The sequence below is a fragment of the Acomys russatus genome, chromosome 1, assembly GCF_903995435.1.
Source record: "Acomys russatus chromosome 1, mAcoRus1.1, whole genome shotgun sequence".
In the NCBI taxonomy this organism is placed as follows: Eukaryota; Metazoa; Chordata; class Mammalia; order Rodentia; family Muridae; genus Acomys; species Acomys russatus.
In genome coordinates, this window is record NC_067137.1 from 37,409,341 (window position 1) to 37,433,335 (window position 23,995).

The window sequence follows — 23,995 nt, forward strand, 5'->3', positions numbered from 1 at the left end:
CTCCCAAGTGCTGGGATTACAGGTGTGTGCCACCATGCCCGGCTATAAGTAAGCTTTTGTTTAATTTAAAAGTTATACTTATTTACTTTGTGTGTGTGTGTGTGTGTGTGTGTGTGTGTGTGTGTGTGTGTGTGTGTGTGTGTCTGGGCATTCAAGAAAGCCATAACCTCCAGAGCTTCTTACAGCCCAGTAGGTTGTAATTCTAGACCATGAATGTGGGCAGAGATGACTCAAACTACTTCCAGGCCTGGCTCCTAAAAGACCTCTCCCTGAAGTGCCACTACTGCTCCCTCAAGGTTTTTGTTTGTTTGTTTTCAAGTGTGCTGAGAACCAGGGGTGGCCTCTGAAGACCTGAGGGTCTGCTGAGATCACTAGATAGAAGCCAGTGGGTTTCTGGATGTCTGGGTGCGGCCTCCCTCTTCTAGGATGAACTGCAGTAATGAATAGAGCACCGCAGCCCAGAGCAACCTGCCTTGGCTGACAGGGTGTCTGAACTCTTCTGCCTCAGTCATCCACTTGCTGGGGCTGGGCTGCTGAGAGCCTCTGTCACCCTACATACCTGTGCAGTGGTGTGCTTCAGAAAGGGACAGAATGACCTTCGATAGGGTCTTTACCGAGTAGGAAGTCATCATGGCCCAAGAGACCAAGGCTAGCCCTCTAACATGAGTTAGACAGGTGCCTACCCTTACAGCCGTTGGTCATTCCCTTGAGCCCTCTGGGTTGTTTTTGCCATTCTGTACCGTAGGCAGAGAGGAACGGAGAAGGCCCGGGGCTGCTCCCCATCCCACCCCCAAGCTGCTCTACTACCGGTTCCCCTGGCAGCCTCCTGAATAGTAGGAGTTCACTCACATGTTTTTGTGGAGGAGGATTTGAAGGAGGGATTTGAGTTTTTCCCTAGAGACGCCAGAGAGACAGTTTCATCTCTGCACAACAGGCTCGCCCAGCTCCTCATATAAGCTGTTTCTGTGGTTACCTGTCTTCTGGGATTGTTTGCAGTGGGTGGGCATGGCAGGTGCAGTCTGCCAGGGTATGCTGGGAGTCTGAAGGAAAAAACCACTGTGCCCTTCCCTGGGACCCAGAAGGCCAGCTGTCCCTAATACAGGAGACATTAACCAAGCGCCCCTCCTTACCAGGAAACTGAAACCACCCTGAATGTCAGGAAGGGAAAGACCCAAAGTAGGGTCTTAGTCCTCCTCACTTTCCGGTTCATATGTGGGGAAACTGAGGCTGAGGGAATCTAAGGATTTTCTTGGCAAGATGGCTGCATGAGTTGGCAGAAGTTAACTACAACTGGAACTCAGGTCTTCCCGCCTCCGGGCGAGGCTCTTTCCTTAAACCAGGCGCGGGAAGGTGGGTGATAGGTGCGTACGGGACTGGCGTGGAGAGGGAGGAGGGCCTAGCAGGCGTCCCAGAAGGTGCTGGAGGGCCTAGGGCGACTCAATCCTCTCTGGCCACTAGGACCGCACTTCCTGCCAAGGACTGCGGGGGCGGGGACGGGGGCTGGGGCGGGGGCGCTGGCGTAAGGCCCGCCCCTCGGGGCACCGCCTCTTGGCCTCTCCCCACCCGCAGGCCAGAGGCCAAGGGTTAAGGAGGTGGGACCAGTGCTCGGTCCCTCCCCTAGCCCCCACCCCACGCCCCCAAGTCCCAGTGGATCGGCCACCAGTGGGACCTTTGCCGCGCTGTTAATTTGCGAGTGGTCAGGGTGATATCAGGACCAGGGTTGGGGCACCGCGGGTTCAGCAGTGGGTGTAGCACGGGGCGGGGGCGTGGCCAGTCTGCGACCGGGGTGGGACTAAGACCGGGGGCGTGGTCGCGACAGGGGGCGGGTCCGTAGAAAACTTGAGTGCCCGCCCCCGCCATGCGCCCCGCCCGGGCCTCCGCCTCCGGGTCCCGCCTTCTCGTCCCTTCCTTCCCGGGCTGGCTGGCGGCTGCGGGTGGTGGACCTGCAGAGCGGCGGTCGCCCACACCTCGCTCCTTCCTGGGCCGGCAGATCCTTTTGTGTCTTCCGAGCGGCAAAGGTCGCAGGTCTGGCGCGGCGGCTGAGGGCGCACTGACGCCCGCACTCCCCGTCACCTCCCCAGCCTCGGCCACCACCGAACTTGGGCTCGAGAAGCCAGCGGACCGCATCCAGAGCCGCAGCCGGTAGGGAAGGGGCGGCTGCGGGGCCGCGGGGCTGCTTGGAGGGAGCGTGAGTGCTCCCGCTCTCTACGACCCGGCTGTGTGAGTGCACGGGTGTGTGCGCTGGTACTGATGGTGCCTGTTCCTCTGCCTGGTGGACTTGCAGCTGCCCGCGGACGGTGGCGTGGCTCTAGTATGGCGTGTCCTCGTGGGGATCCGTGTGCTCGGTGGGATGTGCACTTTTCAGACTGCGTTTGTGAAATTTTGTGTCGGGGCGCAGTTGCCGGTGGGGACTAGTGCCGGGCGAGTGTTGAGGGGGAGACGCTGTGCGCAGAGTGGGGGTGGCGGGGTGGGCGTGGGCGGTCTGGGTTCGCAAGCTGAGCCCCGGGTTGGTGTTGCTGGGCGCAGTGCGTAGCTCAGGGATTTGAGGTCACATACAGCTAGGACCTGATGGGCAGAATGTCTGCCTGGAGGGCAGCAGGCGCTGATTCCCACCCCCAGAGGGGGGGAGGTCAGGTCCACAAGGTCCACGTGGGACGTTTGTGTGCTTCGAAGAGGGATGGGGACCGGCGTGGCAGTGATCAGCTCTGGGACAGTGGGGAAGACCAACCCAACCCTGGCCTCTCCTTCACCCGCCCTGAAACCTGAGCTTGAGACGGGCCACCTTGTTGGGTCGTAGTACTTTGTGTCTGTATTATATGGGGACGTCCCTTCTGGGGCTATCTTGACAGAGTGAGAACGCGCTACGTGTAGTTCTTGACCTAGAGCCTTGCACACAGTAGGCGCTATTCATTATTCATTGGATTCTCATCTCTTTAAAAAGAATTCTGTTTTGCCTTTATTGCTGATTACGCTCTCATTTCCTCCTCTGCGGTGGCTTGTGTATCCTTCCTGGCTCTAACTTTACAGCGAAAGCATGGAGATAGAGAAAGTTTAGGGGACTGGGTGCGCTGCCGCCTCTCCGCACCTCGCCGGATGTGTGGTGGGGCCTTTGGGTGTGCGGGAGCCCCCTGCGCGCAGCACTAGCCCGGAAGGATCCCGCATCCAGACAGGGTTCCGGAAGGCTGGGACTACACTTGGGAGCCCTTTTGTTCAACAAGTGCCTGAAGGATGTCGCTTGTGGAATTAGAGTTGCGATGTGAAAGTGGCAGTCTCTGTAGACACGCAGTCTAGGGTTTCTGGAGCCTTTCTCCCGGCCTGGTCATTCAGGAAGCCACCTTCTCTTCCAGCCACTAATAAGTTCACCCAGGAGAGGGTGTTTACCTGGATTCCAAACCGTTTTGGATACCTTCTATCTTCCCCACCCCCAAGCCTCACGTGGCTCAGCTTCCATGCAGTCAGCCTGATGCAGGAGGCTGAGATCTGGGTGGCACCCCTCCTTCCAATTCCATCCCTTGTTTAAAAAAAAAAAAAAAAAAAAAAAAAAAAAAAAAAAAAAAAAATATATATATATATATATATATATATATATATATATATGTATAATTAAAACCTGGTAAAACTACACTGCCCTGGATATGCGTATTGTTCTTGGCAGCTCAGCCCACCGCATTTCAGCATTTGCTCTCCACCGACCAGTGAGGCAGTGTGGGCCTGCTGCCATGACCCTACCAGATCCCTGGACTCCTTCCCTTCAGTATGTTGTTGTCCTCAGGACCCTCCCCAATTTAAAAACAGCCTTTAAGCAAGGGCTGCAAAGACCCTTTTGGTGCCAGGCACTCTCAAAACAGAGCTCTGGTAGGGATGCCTGCTAACTGCCTTTGTATGGGATGTGTTCCAGTGTGCTGCGTGCTCTGTGGTGCTCCTGACTTGTATTCTGTAAGAAGCGGGAAGGTCTTGGCAGGTGTTGAGACAACGGAGCAGAAACCTCTGGTTTGGGTTCATTCTTGGATTTGTCTCCAGAGCCCTGAGGTCTATGAGATGATGGCCATCCAGGGATGTCATAAGCTGATTTTTAATCCTGATTTCATGGCAGGGACTTACTTAAAAAGCCACCTGTTCTGAGTCTTATCAGGAGATTTTTATATCCTAAAGAGAAAATGGGTTTTGATTGGACTCTTATCTCCCCCAAATCAGATTCAATAATCATTTTTAAAAATCAGCCTGATATTCTCAGCTCAGAAGACAAACCAAAACGCTGTCTTGTTTTGTTTTGCTTTCCTAGTTAAAGCCAGCCCTTTGTCTCAAGCAAGCCAGTATTTTGGCCTTCGATCTATTTCTGTTTCACTTTTGAAAGTGCCTGTAATTACCAAGCTCTTGAGGTTTTATTGGATAATGTGCCAATGGGAAGACCCAGGGGCTGTGCCTCTCCCTGTAGTGGGATGTAGTGCCACAGCCTAGCCTGGCCTGCTCCTTTGAGCCTTGCTTTTACACTGTTTCCTAGGCAGAACATAGCTGTCAATGTGTCATAACAGGCCAGGAGCCATGCCTTTGAGGATGGATGTCTGGAAGGCTTGGAGAGAGCTAGAGCAGGTGGAGAGCCCAGATGAACTCTGGCCCTTGCTGGGCCAGCTCCATCCTTACCTGGAGGAGATGTATTTCTTCTGCTAAGTGGTAGCCCCATGCTTCTTAGCTTTGAAGCTCGGTGCTCAGAACCCCAAGGGCTGCCTTTCACATCCAGTCCCACAGTGACTAGACAACAGGATTCTTTTCATATGTCTTCCTCTCAAATTCCTTCTAAGACTTTAGATTGCCCCCTCCGGGTTTACCTACAGTCCAGCGATAATCCCAGGCCCTCCCAGGGAGCTCCAGTGTTTACTTGGGATTGAAGGTTAAACTATTTGGCAACTCTGTTCTTTATCTAGGTTGGGATCCGGTTTGTATTAGACCCGATGCATTCCAGCAAGTCCCAAACCATGCTTGTCTAGTGTGGGAGAATGCTTTCAGTTTATGAGTTGCTGGCCCAGGCTTGATGGGGATTATGTGTGGTTTTTGACTGTTTTGTCAGGGCCTGATGTCTTTGTGCTCCGGAAGGGAGGGCCTGGTTGGAGTTAGCGTGACTGACACTTGGAGGTTTTAATTGTGCTCTGCTTTGGGGGCTCCTCACTCAGACCTACAGCCTTTTTGGGGGGGCTTCTCCAGGGTGGCTGTGTATCTGTAAATCCCATGTAGTTCTTGTAGTTAGCTCCTTTTGGGTTGGGTTCTTAGCCTGTGGAGGATGTAATTATATACAGAGATGCTGAAGGGGGGCAGGCCGTAATATTGTAACTTCAGGTAATCAGTTTAGTTTGACAAGTGGGGCGTCTTTTAGGTGCTGTTGAGCAAGGTGTGAGTCTAAAGAAATTACACACACACACACACACTAGAAAGCCCTACCTTGCCAAAAATGAATTTCCCAGGCAATGCTTTAGCCTCTGCATTTATGAGCCATGACTAACGGAAGTGTCCCTTCTTCCAGGCTCTCCTGGGATACCCTCTCCTGCCAGCCTGGGGGCAGGAGACAGGGTTTCTAAGGGCTCTTTTCCTTTACCTTAACAAACCTGCCGCACCCCCAGCACTCGCTAACTAGTTAGTGGCTCTGCTTTCCCAGTACTGTATCTGGGTTTTTTTGTTTTTGTTTTTGTTTTGTGTGTGTGTGTGTGTGTGTGTGTGTGTGTGTGTGTGTGTGTGGTGTTTTAAGTAGAGTCTAAATTGGCAAGCAGCTGGGAGCCTGGAGGTGGAGGGGCCAGCTCAGTTTGACCTCTCCCCATCCCACAGTCTTCTCCAGGGGCCCGCAATGGGTCTCTGACTAAGAAAGCTCAAAACTGGTAACCACACCATAGTGAAGATTCCCATGATCCTAAGGAAAAGAAGAAAAGGGTGGGGCTGTAGCTCCATGTTAGATCTTTTGCCTGGCATGCCTGAAGCTCTAGGCTAAACCTCCAGTACTGCCAATTAAATTTAAAATGGAAGCAGGCCTGGGGGTGGTAATGGTGGTGAGGGAACTCAACTTGCACAGCCTCCATGGATTTTGCTCCAGTAGCCTTGGGTCTCCGTTGGAACCGTTCCTTGCTCTAAGTCTGCTTCAGCCATGCATGAATCCCTCAGCAGGAATAGTACAGGCAGTGCACCTGCCTGATTCCCTCAAACTGGTAGGCGACACACACCTGTGTCACCCCCTTGGCTGCAGCCTGGGTTCCATGTTCTGGGGTGGGATTTGGGGTTCATGATGTCTGTCCCAGCAGGTCCAAAGCTCTCTGTGTTGAGGCCACACCCTCTACCAGTCTTGTCTAGACAACCCTCTGCCCCCATTTGTTAAAGCTCTGTACCTCAGTAGGGACAGAGGGCTCTTTTCTGTCCCTCATTACACCTGGTGAATCTTCCAAGTGAATCTGGAGTGCCGACTTGTTCTCCCCAAGTCAGAACCTCCGCCTCCCATGTAGCCTGGCTTCCAGGTTCCCTCACTACAGCCCTGCCACCAGCAACTCTGTGTAGAAGATGCACACTTGGTCATCTTGCTCCTCCCCACTCAGGTTTGTCATCTTTCGGAGTGAGTGTTATTTCCCACACCTCCTGTGAGTCTCTTCCAGTTAGGCTCTGGGAAAATTGACCCAAGCTTTTCTACTGCTGCTGCAAAAGTTAAGGTCTTGAACTGGCGATGGGGTAGGAAAACCATCCAAAAGCCTTTGGGGCTCAAGGGACCCACATAGGGGATCCCTTGCCCAGGTTTGGAGCAAGGGGGATTCTGAGGGAAATGCCGTTTAAGTGGATACTTTGGAGAGGGTTGGAGGGTGGAGGGGGTAGGTGGCTTCTGACTGCCCCGCCCCCTTCTTCCAGAATGCTATAAGACTCCTACCTCTGAAATGCTGTACTGTAACGCAGATAAAGTTATGCCCATTTTAAGTGTACAGTTCAATGGTGGTTTGCTTTTCGCTTCTTTGTTTTGTTTTTGTTTACCAGTTCACAGTTATATAACCATTGCCACCATCTGGCGAAGGCTCCCTGAATCTTTTCTGAATGATGCTTCATCGTCATGTTCAGCCTCTCCTTGGCCCAAGCTCCATCCCACACGGCCACTCGTGGTCAGATTCTGTGACTTTACCTTTTCTCCCTCCTGCCCATTCCTAGGTTTGAGTCAAGGGACATCTTCTCTTCCTGGAGCCTACCAGGTAGAGTTGACCTTTCACCTCTGTGTTGATGGAGAGACCTGGGCATGTCCTGCTTACTTCCACATGGTGAGCTCTCTTACCAATTTCCCTGGCCTGTACCTAGCACAGCGCTGGTACCCAAGGTATGCTCACAGGATATTAGCTGGGCTGCCTGGAGTTGCTTTTGTCACAACCCTTTTTCAATCTAAGGATCTACCTAGCAGAGCAAGTACCCAGCAGAGAAGTGGAATTTGGGGTACGGGTGATGTGGGGGCCTAGTTACATGCATCATCTTATTTCACAAAGAACTTGGGAAGCAAATGGCAGCAAACTTGCCTTTTAGATTTAAAGCTGAAGAATCCCAGAGCAAACTAAACAGCGTAAGGCTATCTGTACTGGAAGCTGAAGAGCCAAAAACTAAACCAGGCCTTTTGCCTTGCTCTGGTGGTCACTATGTGCTCAGTATCACCTGGCCTGGCCAGATGCTCAGCTTTTCCTGTACAAGACTTGCCATCACTTTCTAAGTCAAGGCAGCACTGTTTAGGACAAGGGTGGTACACAATGTGTCTTCCTTTGCTTCCGTGTCTGGTCCAGCTGGCAGAAATGGCTAGATTCACACATGTAGAGCATTCTCTTGAGAAGTAAGTAGTGAGAGTGGGTATCCTTGGGGAGAGGGTGTGGTGGAGTGCCGAGGCACGCACCGATGCTTTGTGCATTTTGGAAGTAGTGTTTTCCTTGCACTTGTGGATACTAAGAAAGCTACCAGAGGAAGATGCCCTCTTTGACAGGTGCACCAGCAGAGGCACGAAGTGGTCCACCTGTGCACCCCATGCAGGTAGTGCTCAGACTTCAGGCTTCCAGAACATACCACCAGGTCACAGGTTGCTTCTTTCCCAGTGATGTAAGCAGTTCTCATGGTAGACCATGAGGATGTCTTGTTTCCTTCTAGCCTGGGAGAAGATGAGGGACTTGGGGCCCAGTCACAGTCCATGCTCTCTGATGTATTGTCTGAGAAGGTTCTGGGCCCACCTGAACCTTTAGAAGACAGGTGACATGTCTGTGGCCACTGCCAGCGGTTAAACCTCCTTGAATAGTAGCACCTCTGTGCCATTAGGTATTCCTTTCCAAATTCAGGCTGAAGAGACTGAGAGAAGTGTGTGTGTGTGTGTGTGTGTGTGTGTGTGTGTGTGTGTGTGTGTGTGTGAAGGCTACTGGAAGGGAGCTAGGAAAGGTCTGGGTTTGGACTTTGGAAGACTATCATTTTGGCTCTTGCTTGTCTCATGGTTTCCTCATGCACCAGCAGGGACCCTAATATCCGTTGGGCTGCCCAGACTATTCTGCAGCTTGCTTCTCAGGCCCAGTGAGGCTGGGCTTCCTGTCCCTCTCCCCGAGGAGTGTTTGGAAAATACCTGGTGCATTTGGATGCTGGAATGTTTTCAGGCCGAGGAGGACCACAAGGTGTGCTCACACTTGGCCCATAACAGTGTGCTCACGAACAGTACCATGCTCCTCCCCCAGCGACAGAATGCTCAGCTCTCTGCTTTCTCTCTGCATTTAAAGGATGCTTCCTGGAAGCGGATCTATGGCAGTCCTCACCCCTCCCGGCTACTCCTCACCCCTCCCTGCTACTCCTACCCTTTCCATTTGCTTCCCTGTAATTCATTTTTGGAGGGAATAGAGAACCTCTTAAAAACCAATCATTTCCAGCATCATGCAGGTTTTTTGTTTTGTTTTCTATGTACCACGGAGGACTGTTAATAGATGCTACTGGCCAAGTGAACGCTGTCCAGCCTGAGGTCCAAGCCGAGCTTTCCCACACCACCCTTGCCCAAATGTAGCTGGGCACGGATGTACTCTGTTAAAAACAAAAGAAAAAACCTTCCACGGTGTCCACGTGGGTCCTGTGCTTGGTGGTACAGCCTGGACAGGGACATAGCCATGGCCTCCAGGTGTAGTTTGTGACCTGTGGCTACTGCCTTGGTTTCTTCCGTCAGTGAAACAAGAAACAAGTCTTTCTGGGAGACACCCATGTCAGAACTGAGGCCTGTCTGGAGGATGCCACTGCCTTCATCCTGAAAGTGTGGATGAAGGACTGTTCCTCTTGCGATCATCTGTACCTAATGCCAGTCCGTTGCTGAATCTAAAATAATGTAGCCTGGTGGTCCTTGGCCTCGCTGTCAGCTGAGAACTTGTTTGGGCATGTTAGTGAGAATGGGTTGGAGGAATTAAAACACAGGTGAGGAATTCCAAGGCCTCTCAGCTGGGGAACCCACCTTCCTCCTCCTCTGCAATATTAGGGGTTCCCTGTAGTCTGTAGCTCCCTCCCATGCCACCAGGGTCGTCATCATCACTCTCATCGCCATGGGCCGTCACTCTCACCACTGATACTTGTTCCCCCCAGCGGTCACCGCCATCCTGCTCACCATTATCACTATTACCATCACCACAGTCATCACCGTCATTAAAGTCACCACAATCTCCACCACCATTATCATCGTCTTGTCGTCACTGCGTACGCTCAGCCTCTGCCTTGCTTCAGCCTTCAGACCATTGTAATGTCAGGTGGCACATTCATGGGCTTCCTTGATTAGGAGCAGGAGTTATGAGGGGACTTTGGGCAGGATGACTGTAGGCATAGATAACTCAAGTGGATGTGTATGATTCTGAAAGTGGCTCCAGGAGAATTTACTGATCTGGAAGCTTCTCGGGGGGGGGGGGGGGGGGGGGGGCGGGTGGGGGAATCTCATCCATTCTTTCCAGCCAGTGTTATTTGGACTGTGATGTTCTCTATGCCTCTCTAGAGAGCCCAACTATACTAATTGGGTGTTGTTTACCCACCTGTCCCAGGGCAGTGGGCCTCTGAAGCTGGAACCCTGTAGATTTCTCCTGGTAGACCCCCTTCCCCCTTACTGGCACAGAGCCAGGAGCACAGCCGCTGCCCAGGTGTGTGCTGAAACAACCCCCTACTTGCTCAACTATAGGATGGTGGCTGCACTGAATTATTTAAAATCTCCCACTGCTCGCCCGAGGGGCTTGCTCTGCAGGCTTGTGTGTCCAGGCTAGTGCACTAGTGGCATTTCCTGTACATGTCGCTGACTGGTGTGTACTTGTTCTGGGCATTTGTTGAAATTGTGACACAGGGCTTTGGGAGCCCATCAAGACTGTATGGGCTGTTGGGATGGCCCGGATCCTGCTAATGTCTGGCTTCGACTTGGCATAGGGAAGGCTTTCTCTCTAGCTTTCAGCCTCCTCGTTTATCAAATAGGGCTTAAGGCTGGATAACTTCCAAATCCTCTGTCAGCTCCACAGTTCAGGAAAAAATGGTTAAAAAAAAAAAAGTAAACTTCCTGGTAAGACATATCCAGTGAAGAGCATACCAAGAAAATTTATGTAGCTAGACTGACTGTTTGGGGGTGAGGTGGGGAGAAATTAACAAAGAACCTCTCTTGGAAAATGAAGACACCCTGGCAACTGCTGTACTGAGAGGTGGCATTGCAGAAAGCGATACTAGGAGGCGACCCAAGCATGGAGCGCAGACAAGACAGAAGCAGAGTAGTGTGTGTGTGTGTGTGTGTGTGTGTGTGTGTGTGTGTGTGTGTGTGTGTGTGTGTGTGTTTGTGTGTGTGTGTGTGTCTACACACCCATACAGGAGGGCAAAACCCAGGGAGCTGAGCTCTAGGGCTTTCATCTGCCGTGTCACCACTCAACCTTTGCTTTTAACTCCCTGGTGTGTGGGATAAGGGAAGCAGGGCTCCCAGGAAGGAGGTGGGAGAGACCCTTGCCCGCAGTGGGAGGCTGGCAGAGGTTGCTGGTTAAACTCAGCCTTTGGGCTCTGAACTCAGTGCCTTATTTAGCGGCTGTGTGCTGTTCCCACAGGGTGCTCTAGCAAGGAAAGCCACTGGTGAGGACGCAGACCTCCTCATTATAATGACAGGTTTGTGTTCTTGGGAGGGTCTATGCTGATGATCTCAGAGGCGGGGAGATGGTGCTCCTTGGTTTGATTAATTGTAAATTAGGGAGACGGCAGCTTTATGAAGGATTGCACAGGACAAGTAATCATATTATTTTTCAGACCAAAGTATATTTAGTGATGTAAAATACTGACCAGATTTTGCTTCAAATTGGTCTTGTGAGAGAATTCCTATGAATACTTTTAAAATTAGCGTATAGTTGGATAGTAGGAGTTAGTTCCAGGGGTTGGACACTGGGAGTTTAAGCATTTCCTAAGTATGGGGTTGGGAACCAAAAATATACAGTCATACAGACAGTTTCGTTTACTTATGTTTGAGAGGGAAAAGTCAGAGGAGGGCTATGGGAGGGAGCAGGCTAAACTGAACGGGCATTGAGTATGGCTGGGAGCCGTGGGATTTCTCTCCCCTGCTCCTTTGTGCTTCCATGCATTCCAAATTTTCCTATAGGAATGCATGACTTTTGTAATAGAAAGAAAATCAGGCTGGAGAGAAGGCTCAGTGGTTAAGAGCACTGACCGGAGTTCCATTCTCAGCACTCACGTGGTGGCTCACAGCCATCTGTGACTTCAGTTCCAGGGGATCCCATGCCAGATGTTGTGGCCCATGCTTGTAATTCCATCTCTGAGGAGGCAGAGGAAGGAGGGCCAGTACACTGCTCAAGGCCAGCCTCAGTGACAGTGAGTTTGAGGACAAACTGAGCCTTGTATTGGAAACAAACAAAGAAGCAAACAAACAAACAAACAAACAAAAACCCACTCCCTCCACTACCATAAAAACAACAAAAAAGAAAGAAAAAGAAATGAAGGAAGGGAGGCTGGCTGCCTTTAGAGGAACTCAGGCCCGAGGAGGAGTCCTTGCTTACCTCATCCCTGGGATACTCTTTAAATTGTTTACCAGCCTTCCTTCTATCCCCAGACTGTCTGGAACCCACAAGTTCCATACTTGTGACTGTGTGAATCAGTGGAAATGTATCATAAGTACACCGTTAGAATTTGTTAACTCAGTCGAAACTCAATATTGAGTAAAATGCATTAGCTGGATATAAGGGGAAATGTCAGAGACCTCTCAGAAACCCGCCTTGTCGCTGTGGTTGAAGGCGGTTTGTTCCTGATCTGATCCACAGTGCATGTCTGTTTTGTTTGTTTGAATTTGGGCATTCACTTGTCTCTTGATCTGAAGAAAACTTCCTGGCTCCTGCTGCTTTTACTTGGAGTATCATTGAAAAAAGAAAAAACAACAAAAAACAAAAACGTATTTATTTAGTGTTTGCTTCTGAATACCCGTGTGTGGGCATGCGCATTTAGGGGTCAGAGGACAACTTGCCAGAGTCGGTTCTTTCCTTCTACCATGTGGGTTCAAAGCATCAAACTCAGGTTGTTCAGCTTGGCAGCAGGCACCTTTATCTGCTGAGCCATCTTGCCAGCCATCACTCTGCTGAGCCATCTTGCCAGCCATCACTCTGGGTATTGTGACGCCCTGGAGTTAGCGGTCCCAAGTTAGCATTTTCATTGCCCTTACTTCTTCAGGCACCATCTCCTGTCTGTCTGTCCATCTGGCTGCCTGGTGTGTCCTGTTTCCCTTTTGAGGGTAACCTTTTGTGTCCCTGTCCAGCCACTCCCTCATGATCTGGAGGTAGGACCTGCTGGCATTCCACCTTGGGAACCAGAGGCCTCCTGGGGAGACTCCTTCACTTTCCCCTTTGAGTCAGACATTGTGGGTTGATGTTGGTCGGACTGTATTTATCTTCTGGCTGGGAGTGGGGCCATCTCAATCCTCCTTAGGGTCAGGCCAGACTTTTGGTGGCGTCCCTCCAAAGGCTGCTGTTCCCTGTTGTTTTTTCAGCGGTGTAATCCGCTGGAGCCCAAGCTATTGAGTCAGCAGTGGAATGTTAAGAAGATGAGGCAGCCAGCAGAGAAATGGGCTAATATCAAAGATTAATTTAGGGTGAATAAGAAGAGAGATTCTGGGAGCTGACTTGCCTCAGGCAAGGAGCATTGCTGTGACATGTGGGGAGACCCAGGCTTGCTTCTGCTACCAGCTCAGTGGCTGCTTATTGCTTCTTGGACTAGACTTGTTTCAAAGCACAGCTTTATGGCCTATTCTCTGTATTTATGATATGGAGAAAGAAAGCTGCAATTGCCAGCAAAATTCCATTGAGTCTGGTATATAACTTTAAGACCTTCACTGTAAGGAAACCAAATTTAAAAAAGAAAAAGGAAGACCTAAAAAGAAAGAAAGAAAGAAAAAAAAAAAGAACAGGGCTCTGATGTGCAGAAATTGCTCTTCCTCATGCTGGGTCCTCTGGCAATTCCAGGCTCCAGCACCAAGGCAGGAAGTCTTCTTGCCTCTCACTGAAGACAGGTATGTTGCTATGGAGACAGGTATGCCCCTGTGGTTTCCTGGGTACCCCAGTCATCCTAGAAATGGAATAAACCCCACTGTAGGTGGTATTTCTGAAGGCATGTGTGTGAATTAACTTTCTTCAAGCAGAGGTCAGCTGCTTTATCTTACTCATTTGACTTCGGCCCTCTTCTGTTTAATTATTAATAGCTCCCCCGCCCCCTTCCCTGCCAGAAACACTTAAATGTTTTGAGACCATATATTGAAAACAACAACGAACCTTTTAAACCTTTTACCAAAGCTAGGAAGCTTGTTTAGAAAGAATGATGGGTTCTCTGTAGTACTCAGCAAATGAGTTCAACCATTATGGGCTGTGTGCCCAGCCTTGACCCAGGGCCCAGGACACCATTGGTGCTAGGCTGCTGAGTTTGAGTTATGGCCACAGTCCCTACATTCTCAGTGTTCTGTCATTGAACACCTGAGAGAAACCAGTTAAAAGGCCAGGCGTGGTGGCACATTCCTTTAAACCCAGCACGAGAGAGGCAAAGACCAGTGGGTTTCTGTGAGTTCAAGGCCACCCTAGTTTACATAGTGAGTTTTAGGAACAGTCAGGGATACATCGTGACCACTTGCCTCCCCAAACAACAAACAAACAAACAAAGTAACCTTGGAAGGTAGAGGGGGCCAACAGATGGCTTAGCCGCTAAGGACAACTGCTGCCAACCCTGACAGCCTGAGTTCCATCGCTGGTCTCTGCATGGCAGTAGGGAGGAGAAAGCCCACTCCCAAAAGCTGTCTTCTTTCCTCCCATGGGCAATAAAAACAAATAAATAAATGTAATATGAAAATTGGAGGTAGAATGGTTTGCTTGGGGTCACTTGTGTGACTGGTCACTTGGCCCCTCCGTGTGACACAGGAAGTGTGGTCGATGGGAAACAAAGAGGGAGGAAGATGTCAGGGCCTCATTGCTGCCTCTGGGCCGGCCCTTGGTGACCCGATTTCCTCCCTTTAGGTCCCACCTCTTGTGAGGGTTTTACAGAAGACTTCAGTATTATCCTGATTGGGTTTTGTCACCCGGACACAAACCTAGACAAGGCTGGAAAGAGGGAGTCTTAACTGAGGAAACGGCTCCATCAGATTAGCCTGCGGGCAAGTCTGTGGGTGCATCTTCTTGATTGATGACCGACATGGGCGGGCCTGTCCCACAGTGGGCAAGGCCACTTCCGGGAAGCTGGCCCTGGACTGTATAAGAGAGCAAACCATGAGGAGCGAGCCAGCCAGTGTGCAGTGTTTTCTCCGTGGCTTCTGCGTCAGCCCCTGGCTCTAAGTTACCAGTCTGACTTCCCCCAGTGATGGAGTATGATCTTAGAGTTCTGAGATGAGATAAACCATTCCTTCCCCAGTTGCTTTGATCCTCGTGTTTGGCCACAGCAATAGAAACCTAACTGAGACAAATCTATGGGCTTTTGGGGGATACTTAGTCCAAGCCATCATAGGCCATAGGCTTTATGAGGCTGATAGGCTCTCGGCTTCCTGCTGACCTGTGGGTGGAAACTCTCTGTCCCTATGGGGAGAAAGAGTACATACCCTGTCAGGACAATACAGCAGCTATGTGACTCATGAGCAGTTCCTGTGTATTACCTGTCTGCTTGCTTATGATTATTTTTCATACTGACAGTTCATGCCCACCCTGGGGACCCCCTTCTCAATTTCTCCATAGTCTTTTTTTTATTACAGTTTTATTTATTTTCTGTGCATATGTATGTGAATGTATGTGTACCATAGTGTGTGTTGGATGTCGGTTGGAGGAACTACAGGGAGTTCTCTCCTTCCATGACATGGGCTCTTGGGGTTGAACGCCGGTCATTAGGTTTTTACCCATGGTGGAGCCATCTTGTCACAACCCCTCTTCACCCACCCACCCCCAATCTCTGCCAACCCAGGTTTCTAAAGGCAAACCTGAGTGATCAGCTGCAGACTGACTGCTCTTGCAATGTCCAGGTCTCTTCAAATACTGACATTCCTTTCCTCCTTTCATCCAGCTGGGCTCTAGCATCCTCTAGGCCACTGGGTCGGTGCCCTTACTGTCTGTGCCAGGATCTGAGGTGGGTGTTTCTCTCTGTTCACTGAGTGATGTCACTCTTCTTCATGTGGTTTGGGGAGCCTTAAGGCTACTATGGCTCCTTGCAGATGGCCTCCTGGCTCATGCCTGGTCGTGGGTGGTCATGGGTGGTGATCTTGAGGGTCTGTGTGCATGACAAGCATGGAGGGCAAGAAATGACTTCTTTCTGTCCCACCTCCCCCTTGTTTTCTGTTAAGAGGCAGACCACACAAGGTACTCGCCAGACAGACATCCATGTATTCTGGAGGGGGAAGAGGGAGGATTCACAGTCTACATAGCAAAACAAACAAATGAAGAAAGAAAGAAAACAATGAATTAAGCTGTAATTCATATATCATAAAAGCCATTGTTAAAAAAAAATGTGCAATTCTGTGGGGCTGGAGAGTTGGCTCAGCACTTAAGCGCACTTGTTGCTCTTACAGAGGACCTGAGTTTGATTCCCAACACCTACACGGTGTCTTGCAACCATCTATAACTTCCAGGCACTCATGTGGTGCACATTCAAACACATAAAATAAATCGTTTTTTTTTTTTAAATGCACAATTTTGTCACTTTTTAGTATTCACACAGAGTTGAATACAGATTGATACAATCTGATTTCACACACATCCATCACCCCAAAAGAGAAATCTCATAGGCATTAACAGCCACTCCCCAGTCTCCCTTGCCTGAGGCCTGCAAACCAATTACATATGTTTTGTTTCTATGGATTTTTCAACTTTGGACATTGCATGTAGATGGAACCATCAAACTCTGTGGCCTTTTGTATCCAGCTTCTTTTACTGAACATGCTTTGGTGCTTTCTTGAGTGCATGCACAGTAAATACCACATGCAACGTGGACCTGACGCTGCAGAGGTGTACTACTTCCTTTCTGGCTTTCTCCTTTGGTTCCTTTAACTGCTGGTGAACATTTGGGTTGTTTTCCCTTTGGGTCACTATGAATAACATTGCTGGGGACATGGCTCACAAGTCTCAGCATGGACATAGGTTTCATTTCTCCTAGCAATGTAGCAAAATTCTGTTTCATAGCCTGCAGTCCAGGAACGTGAGCGGAAAGTGATCTTTGGAAGCCTTAGTATCTGATGTTTCAAGTGCAGAAAACCCTTCCACACAAGACAGGGAAACAAAGCCTGACCTTAGCCACTCCCACCCCACCCAGACCCCCACCCCCAGCCAGGGAAGCCCAGACAGTTTTGCCAGGAGACATTCAAGGTCAGTTGAAAGGGCTCCCCCCTTTCCTAAGAAAGTGCCCAAATCCCAAAGGCTTTCAGAGCATCTATCTTATCCTGCCTGGAAAGCTGATAGAATTTCTGGAAGTAGGGCAGCCTTTTTGTGACTATGAGGCTGTGGTTCCTGGACCCAGGCCAGCGAAACAGCTAAAAGAACTAGGTCATTGATGGCCTCTTGAACTCTGAGCACAGGTTCCTTGGCCCCTGTCCTTCGTGGTGTAACATGGAGAAGACCCTCTTTTGTCTAAGCCACTGTTGGTAAACAAATGTGTTCTTCCTGGATCAAATGCCCAACACAGGATGTATCTTTTCCAAGTCTCTTAGATAGATCTCCTTGCTAGATAAAATCATGACAGGTTTGGGGAGACTTTCTGGCCTCCTCTTTCTGTTACTGCCCTCCACTCAGCAGGCTAGACTCTCTGTTGGTCACCAGGATGAGGGGTTCTCCAGAAAGATGTAAAGGACGTTGATAATGACCATTTCAGCGTTCTGCGTCTTCATACATGCTGCTCCTCCTGTTAGGAACACCATTCCCCCTCCTCCACCTATCTGAACTTGAAATTGGCCACTCACTCTTCAAGTGCTGTGCTGGGGAATGGCGCAGTGGGCGGGAGCAGTTGCTAAAGCTCAAGGACCTGGGTTTGAATCCCCAGCACCCACATAAAAAGTCAGGCGTGACCATGTGGTGGCGCACTCCTTTAATCTCAGCACTCAGGAGGCAGAGGCAGGCAGAGCTCTGTGAGTTCGAGGTCAGCCTGGTCTATAGGAGTTCCAGAACAACCAAGGCTATTACATAGAGAAACCCTGTCTCCAAAAACAAACAAGCAAACAAACAAACAAACAACAACAACAAAGCCAGGCATGGTGTGTAACCCCAGTGTTGGAGGTGGGGCAGAGACAGGAGGATTTCAGGAGCTAATTTACTGCCAGGTTCAGTGAGAGACCCTGACTCAAGAGAGTAAGGTAGAGTGTATAATGAATGGAGTGCATCTGAACACACACATTCTAATACATTGCACATGCAGATGCACATGCACACAGATACAAATTTAATAAAAGTGAACACCACAGGCAGCACATCCTCTTCTTTCTGGGGTGCCCTGTGCAGCCTGTAATCAACATGGCATGATGGCAATTTCTGAAGAAACTGTCTTTTCCTCCTGCTAGACGGAGTCCCCAGAGCGCAGGGCCCAAGCAGGCCCATTCTTCTCTCTGTGCAGCATCTGGTCTTGCTCAGGCCTCCTCTTGGCCCCTGGGATGGATGGATGGATCTGAGGGGGAGACTGTTGCAGATGTTGGTGTCAAGTGCTCCTCCCCCCCCTCCATGTGCCTTATTCCAAAGCACCCTGCTTTATCAGGCATATGAACTACAGTTATAGTGATGGAATCCACTGTCCGAGCTCCATACGCACCAGCCTGGGCAATGAATGGTACCTGATTATCATACAAATAGGAGCATCACTGCATGCTTAGGCTCCTCCCAGGCCCTTGGGACACACCAGTGGGAAAGCATCCATCCTCTCTGAGCTTCACGGTCCTTCAGAGACACCTTGGGCGTTTGCTCCTGTCTTATCTTTCATTTTACAGTAGGATCCAAGGACATGGTCTAAAGGGTGGGCTTCAAGGGCCAGTGGGATGGCTCTGTCAGTAAATATGCCTGCCACCAAGTCCGCTGACCTGAGTTCAAACCCCAGGATCACATGGTGAGAGAGGAGAACTGATTCCTGCAAGTTATCCTCTGAGCACCACACCTGTGCGGTGACATGCATATAGGCACATACATGCAATAAATAAAATATTAAAAAGAAAAAGAGAGGGTGGGCTTCACACCGGTGGCCCTGTCCTCTCAGGGAAGAATATTGAGCAAAATGAACTTGAGCAAAGTCAGGGGAGAAGCCCCATTGTGCACCCTGACTTTTGAAAAGCACCAGCTGCATCTTGCTAGTTTTGGAGTCTCTGTGCTGAGAACCCACTGGCCTCCTCTTTAGGGGCGAAACCTAAAGATGTTGTTATGCAAAGGCCAATTAAAATAAATTAAATGCAAATACTGATTCATTGTAATGTTAATTTTGAGCCCTGGATCAATCAGAGGCTGTGGAAATGCCAAAGTTGTTAAGGCTGTGGTTGTCATGGTGACCGTGCTGCAGGGAGAGGGGCCCTGTGCAGAGTCCTTCTAAGGGGTGGGGGGGGGGAATTGCTCTGTTCTGACCTCTGCAGGGCAGGGTAGGGTTCTGTGACTCGGCCTGGGGGTCAGGAGACCTTGTGAACATGATCTCAAGACCCAGTTCATGCAGAGCTACCTACCTGTTGGTCTCCTTGGGAGAGAGAGTCACTTTTCTTCTGCCTCAGTTGCTTTGCTTTAGAAATCCCAGTGGCCATTGAATGCTTATTTTTAAAATCACATCACATTTGTTGGGTATTCTGAATGTGCCCCATGAAGTTCTCAGCTCACAGTTTGGAGAAATGTGAGTTATAAAGACGGAAGCAGGTACCCTGCCATCCTGTCCAGCTACCCTTGATGACAGTGGCAGTTCTGTAGTCCAGGGGCTGATCTCCACCACAGGTGGCTGGTTCTGTGGGCCTTGCCAAGCATGAGGACCTAAGTTTGATATCCAGTATCCACGTAATAAGCTGGACATGGTGGCCTGTGCTTACAACCCCAGCCCTGGGGAGGCTGAGATGGGTACACCCTCTGGGCTTGATAGCAAGTCAGCTTAGCCACTTACTGAGTTTCAGGCCAGCAAGAGACCCAGTCTCTTGTGGATGGTGCCTGAGGAATGACACCTGAGGTTGACCTCTAGCCTCCACATGTACAACCAGTACATGCACACACATGTGCACCTGCACACAAATGTATATGCCACAAAAATATTGGGGTTCAAAAGGTGACTTGTCTGTACTCCCTGGACTTCATGGTGACAGTGCCAGGGTAGGCATGGGGTCCCAGGCTTTGGAGGGCAGCTATGCCTGCTGCTATAACCACCAACGCCCATAGTCCCCTATTCTTTTACTTAGGGGCTTTTCCCAGCACCCACTTCTGCATTAACTGCTCAGAGTGTGGGTCCGTGGTGACTTTCAATTTATTGTCACATTGGCTGGCTTTGCAGGGAGCAGTGCTAGACCCAGGGCTGTCTTGGTGTGTTTGTGGGAGCGGCATTGCAGTGGCTTCCTGCCACAGCCTGTGACTGGAAGACTTACAAGGCACACAGCTGCAAGCACATAGTAAACACCTGCCTGGGGTGCACCTGGCTCCCAGCTTTTAGCCAGTCCTGCTTTCTCTGGCTCAACTGGGGCTAATTAGTGCCACTGCCGGCTGGCTTCGCGTTCACTTACTGGTTGTGTGAAACCGGCCTGGCCTTTCCCCATGCTCTGTGAGGGCAGTTGGGAAACGAAGCAGCTGTTGGGGACTTTTAAATTGTGTGGGAAGTAGACTGTTGCTCTGGCGCGTAACCTGCGCAGTCTCTGAACTGCCCGTAAGTGCAGCTGTCTTTCCGGCCCTGCCACTAAAGGACGGTGGTCACCAGATGTCTGGGCTGTGTCCCACACACAGCGCCACCTAGACACTATCTCAGGGCCCACATGAGGCTACATCTGGACTGAATAAACCTGGGAGGTGGCAGGTTCCACAGGGAGCTCTGCTCCCAGCCTGGCTTGGGGCTGGATTTTTGAGTTTCTCTTCCACACAGGTGGGGGGTTGGGGGTGGAGTCTTCCTACCCACAGGCACTGGCCAAGAGGCTATGAATGGATGCCACAGGTTTGCCTGGTGAGATAATGAGAAAGTGGGAAGTGGTTTTCATGTGTGTTGAAGGAGACTGACATGCCACTCGTGGGTTGTGACACTAGAAGATGACAGAACCCTGTGATGGGTCCGGCTTTGAAAAATGTCTTTAGAGGTCCCAAGGCTGGGAACTAGCCACCTGGGTGTTTATGCCTGTCTTCATCCATGTTGGCCCCCAGAGTCTCACCCCTCACCTGTGCATGTAGATGTGCTGGGATAGTTTTATATCTATTTGACACAAGCTAAAGTCATCTCACAGGAGGGAACCTCAATTGAGAAAAGGCCTCCTTAAAATCAGGTTGTAGGCAGGCCTCTAGGGCATTTTCTTAATTAGTGATTGATGGGGGAGGGACCAGCCCATTGCGGATGGGGTCATCCCTGGGCTGGTGGTCCTGCGTTCCATAAGAAAGCAGGCTGAGCAAGCCGTGAGGGGCAAGCCAGTTAGCAGCACCCCTCCATGGCCTCTGCATCAGCTCCTATCTCTAGGATCCAAACCTGCTTGAATTCCTGTCCTGACTTCCTCTAATGACAAGAACTGTGAGGTGGCATGTAAGTTGAATAAACTCTTTCCTCCCCAAGATGTGTTGATCGTGGTGTTTCATCACAGCAGTGGTAACCCTGACTATGACAGTATGTGAGGACATCCTGGCCTGTGCTCCAGGCTAGCCTGGAGCCTCCTTGAAGCTGGCCCCCCCACCTGCTGAGTCCTAGCACAGGAGGGAGGTTTCCACTCAGCGACTCTGGCACCTCTTTTTCTCTCGCCACAGCCCTCGTAAGGAAACAATACTCCTGTGATCTTTCCCTTTGCGCAGAACATAGACAGTGCCCGCACTGACGCCGTGTGTTAGAATCGGCCAGCACATGCTAACAGATGCCTGAGGTTCCTAGCATGGGCAGCTGGCCATCACAGCCTCCTCTCCCAAGTCCACTCTGTATATCAAGAATTTGGACTGCTGCCATTAGACAGCTACACATCCCTCCCTTGAGCCCCCAGCTTTTGGCCACGCTCAGTTCCTGCCCTTCCTCACAGAGAGAGCGCCTCTGCCTAGGCGATTCCTTCATTAACCCATGCCTCCTACTCTGTGATGGCAGGGAGGAGAGGAAGTGTAAGCAGTGCCCCATCCTGTGACCTCCCGGTGACCTCACGCTCTGTCCCATGCACAGCACGTTTGGAATCTAGCCTCACCTGCCATTCCTGTAACTTGCAGCCACAGCTGAGCTGGAGGGAACACTTTGCATTGCTCAGCTTGAGCTAAATGATTCCAAACTCGCTTTCCACAGAGTGTGGTCCTGCCAGGGTAGAATGGCGGGCAGTGTCAATCCTGCTCGCTCGCACGGGTGGGAGGGCCAGGCACTCTCTCTGTTTTTGCTGAGTGGCGAGTGTGTTGGAGTTGACTCCTTTTCTTTGCTTCCTGAGAGTTTCCAGTCAAGATACTTCTTTGAGCTTTTCTTGTCATATTCATGTGAGCTCCTTATTTCAGTAACACTGGAGAGTGGGTTTTGTGGGTTTTTTTGTTTTTTGTTTTTTTTAAGTTCAGGACAGGAGCCAGTTTGCCAGAGTGATCTGTGAGTGTTGGTAGCCTTACCTTCAGCAGGACTTGGATTTGGCCACGAGCCCTGGCTTATTCCAGTGGAGAATGGAGTTATTTAGAGCCAAACTGGTGGTGGGGCGGGGGGGGGGGGGCGCTTAATTCTCTGGGAAGCATTTGCTGCAGATGGTGCTAACGTTAATGACTTACTATATATGTCTTCACAAGTGGGTGATTTATGGCTAACGCCAGACCCGTAACTTCTCATTTCCCGAAGCTTCATTTATAATGGCCTGTTAGATTTAGGACTTGAGCTGAATTCGCTCCCATCCTTGAGCTGTACATGAGGAGAGCTGGTCCTGGGGAACACTGAGGGGCAGCCACAGGGAGACACCACCAGTGACTTATCTCTTCAGGGATGGTCCACAGTGGGCAGGTGATGGCCAGAATCCTGCTTTACAGAGGAGGACACAGTGGCCCAGGGAGGTTAAATGACTTGTCCAGGTTAACAGCTCCCAGGTGACAGAACTTGAGATGCCTCTGACCCTCAGTCTGTAACGGTTGCTTCCTTCACGCAGGGCAGCTGGGACGCTTGCTCACCAGCATGATGGCTTGTTTCAGGGGTCAGCTTGACCGGGCTAAGGGATGTCTAGGTAGCTGGTAAAGTATCATTTCTGTGTGCTGCTGGAAAAGATTAGCCTGGGAGCCAGTAGACAGAGCAAAGGCTAGCATTCGGATGGGTTAAGTATTATGTAGTCTCTTGAGGGTCTGAGTAGACACACTAACCAAATGTATCGGTTGATTTTTTTTTTTTTTTTTTTTTTTTTTTTACTAATTTGACAAAAATAACTTACAAAAGGGTTTATTTAAGCTCACAGTTTGAGGGTACAATTCATCGTGATAGGGACTTTGAATCAGCTGGTCACATTCAGGATGGGTCTTCCTCCCATGTCAGTTCTCTCTGGAAACACCCTCATAGATACACCCACAGTGTACCACCGGTCTCCATGGTGACTCCAAGTCCAGTCCAGGCGACAATGAAGATTAATCATCACGAGGGAGGGAGACATCATCTCTCTTTGGTCACCAACATCCTGGTTCTTAAGCCTTTAAACTCACATCCCCTGAGCTCCAGCTTGCAGACATCAGGTCTCTCTGTATTTTACAGATTCTGATTCCCTGGAGAACCCTCAACATCATAGCTATATTTGTGTTATTTTCCGACCTGGCATTCTCCACTCAAGATGGTAGGTCACAGGGTGGTGGGCAGGGAAGTGTTGTTAGAGACTTGGGACTTGACTTGGACATCAGGGTTTAGGGGAGCCCCATTTAGCCTCTTGCACGTGATAGTGATAGTTTGCCTAAGTGAGCAGTAGCCACCATTAACCCTGAAGAAGGGAAGGCCGTCGTTTTTGGGCCTCCTTTGCATACCAGTCTTGTTCTCTCTAGGAATTAGCTCCCTGCCTACCCCTGCTGCCTGCTGACAGCCACTGTTCTCCAAGCCCAGGACTCACCTGTCTCTGTATGTGGAAATTCAGAGTCCCCAGCCCATGCCTGGCTTGGCCAGCTGGTGGCTGCTGGGGCCTGGGTAGTTTGTACACTTAGTGTCAATTCTTAGACCGCTGCCTGCAGAGTGCCTCCTCAGCAGCTTCTGGAAACTTCCCTCTTCCCTGCCCCTTGCTGTCACTGCTCGTTTTATTCTCTCAGATCAAGGGATGTTTCTTTACCTCCTGTCGCCTCCAGCACGCTGTTCTCTGGCCCTGTGTGTGGCACACAGGCCTCAGAACACTCTTTGAAGACTTGCCTGCAAAGTGCAGTGACCACTCTGGGACTGGCTG

General features: G+C 50.4%; 1 protein-coding gene across 1 annotated transcript in view; it reads left to right on the forward strand.

Moving 5' to 3' along the window:
- Positions 1–1,895: 1,895 nt before the first annotated feature.
- The window catches only part of Hpcal1 (hippocalcin like 1), a 104,345-nt gene continuing 82,245 nt past the window's right edge, over positions 1,896–23,995 (forward strand). The window contains exon 1 of the mRNA XM_051143841.1: positions 1,896–2,142. The gene's annotated coding sequence lies outside the window, so the exon portion shown is untranslated. The remainder of the gene's footprint in view (positions 2,143–23,995) is intronic.